Source organism: Melanotaenia boesemani (assembly GCF_017639745.1).
Source record: "Melanotaenia boesemani isolate fMelBoe1 chromosome 2 unlocalized genomic scaffold, fMelBoe1.pri SUPER_2_unloc_3, whole genome shotgun sequence".
Taxonomy (NCBI): domain Eukaryota; kingdom Metazoa; phylum Chordata; class Actinopteri; order Atheriniformes; family Melanotaeniidae; genus Melanotaenia; species Melanotaenia boesemani.
In genome coordinates, this window is record NW_024580584.1 from 86,170 (window position 1) to 88,639 (window position 2,470).

At 39.6% G+C, this 2,470-nt stretch overlaps 1 long non-coding RNA gene across 1 annotated transcript; it reads right to left on the minus strand.

Moving 5' to 3' along the window:
* Window positions 1–404: 404 nt before the first annotated feature.
* LOC121636072 lies at window positions 405–2,061 on the minus strand. Its single transcript, XR_006009614.1, has 3 exons — window positions 1,733–2,061; window positions 668–735; window positions 405–447 (listed from the first exon to the last, which is right to left on the minus strand). It is a non-coding gene; the product is annotated as an uncharacterized LOC121636072 (long non-coding RNA).
* Window positions 2,062–2,470: the final 409 nt, after the last annotated feature.

Here is a 2,470-nt window from a genome sequence, read left to right on the forward strand (position 1 = left end):
TGTTTTGCAAAGCAAGTGACTATTCGCCCCATTCACACAGCCTGAGGCTACCATCTACCAGAATATCCATCCACCCACAGTCACACACTGGGGGCTACGCCATCAGAACCAACTGGATTTGGAATTGGGCAACTGGTTCAGTATGTTGCCCAAATTAACTTCAACATGTAGACTGGTCACAGGTGAACATGATTCTGTCAGTTCAACCAAACAATTAAATTTTCATTTTGTATTTTAATTTAAATACAATACACTACACTGCCCAAACAGTATTTGACCTCTCTGTGGAATGCTTAATGAGAAGACTTTGCAGTTGCTTATAATTGAAGATTAAGTTGATAAAAATATTTGTTTCCCTAACCCAATCACCATCAGTACAATAAACTTCAGATAACATACACACTATCCAGAGCAAGGTTGCCACTCCACCAACACCTCGACACAACCCTTAACAAGACACAAAGTAAAATTAGTGACAAAAATGAAAAATGGACAGCAAATACAACCTGAAGCACAAGTAATGTCAAATTAAAAAGTGTAATATGACTAAAGATTGCCACCCTCTTTTAAACAAAGCACCTTGACGTATTTCTGTGCAGACAATTACAGGGTATGGTTCCAAAGAGTTATTTTCATCATCAGTAATTTCTTATGTCTTGGAACAAACCTCTCTGAGTCTTTGCCTCAGAATCCTTTTGTAGGGGAAAACGCTTAGACCTTGATGAATGGGGCATTCTGAAATGAATGAAAAGATGGTAATAATTCTTAACAGACATCTTATTCTCTGTTCACATCTTGATATTGCCATGAGGAAAAAGTTCTAAATAATGCTAACACTTCTAATAACAAAAATGATTGGTAACTGATATCTGAACAGGACCTGTTTTCAATTATGTAACAGTAACATGACATGGAAGGAGCACATTTTGGAGATAAGGACATTTGCCCATGATTTTTTTTTTTTTTAATTATTAATGTAATGATTTTTGAAGCCTTTCAACAATAATTACATGTTGACGATGAGGAAATCATTGGTTACTATGATTATCATTTTTTATTATCATTATTTTATGATAGTTTATGGTTCAGAACAATCTGGGGTACATTTTCCTAGGTAGCACTTTTCATGGGTGGCTAAACCAGAATCATGAGTATTCCGCACTACACAGATTGTAACTGGAAAATACTGTACTTTGATTTCATATCTGACCACTACTAAAATACAACAGTGCATCATTTTGTAGCTTGTTGAACTGTCATGCATATGTGAGAGCATCCTTTAAAGTTCTGAAACATTTGGGAAACTATTTTTTTTTGGCTGCTCACATTTTAGTTATTTTAGCTACACTACCGGCATATTACAGAGGAATGTTTTATTAATAGTAAGAACATGAGGAATGATCACAGCGGCCAAAAATTCTCAGCATGTAAACATGAACATGTGTGTGTTAAGCTTAGAAATACTGTAAGGATATCTTGATTATACCTTACTCGTCTTTCATTTTACCCCCAAAGAACTATGCTGAGCTAGTATATTATCATTCAATAACTTGCTGTACAATAACTGTAGCATTTTGCAATCATTTATAGAGATGTATTTCAAGTCACATTGAGGCAGACCCCGTTCCTTCATCTGAGAAAAGGATGGAATGAGCCTGATCTCACTGAAATTGATTGACAAAGTTGATTCAAACAGTTTGGATTCACAGAAAAACAGACATACTGTACACACCACTAATGTCTGCATTCCTACATGATTTTCTTTTCTTCTGGAGGCCAGACACTGGTGGAGTAAGGGAGGTGGACACAGGCGGGGTGGACACAGGCGGGATGGACACAGGAGGAGCACAGGGGGTGGACACAGGCGGGATGGACACAGGCGGGATGGACACAGGCGGGATGGACACAGGCAGGGTGGACACAGACGGGGTGGACACAGGCGGGATGGACACAGGAGGAGCACAGGGGGTGGACACAGGCGGGATGGACACAGGCAGGGTGGACACAGGCAGGTTGAACACAGGAGGAGCACAGGGGGTGGACACAGGCGGGACGGACACAGGTGGGGTGGACACGGGTGAGGTAAAGGAGCTGCCTGTAGCAGGACCATCACTGGTCTGTGCTGGAGTCTCCATCGTCCTGGTTGTCACCGTCACTTTTGGGAAGAACAAACATGAATTTTTGTGAATATTGGCTTAAGCAGTTGCAAAAAAAAAAACATACATATATCAAAGGCTCTACTTTCAAAAGTCTATTGAAGATGCACAAAGAAATAATTGACAGTTTGATTTGTTGCTTCATTTAAATCATATTCTTACTCACACCTTAATGTTAAATGTCTGCAAATCTCCACTAGGGACATACAGGAAAAAGTTTCACAAGAACAAGCAATGATATGGATGTAGATAATACACAGTGAATATTTGGCCTTCCCAGAGATCTGCATTCACCAACTGCTAATCTAATGGGG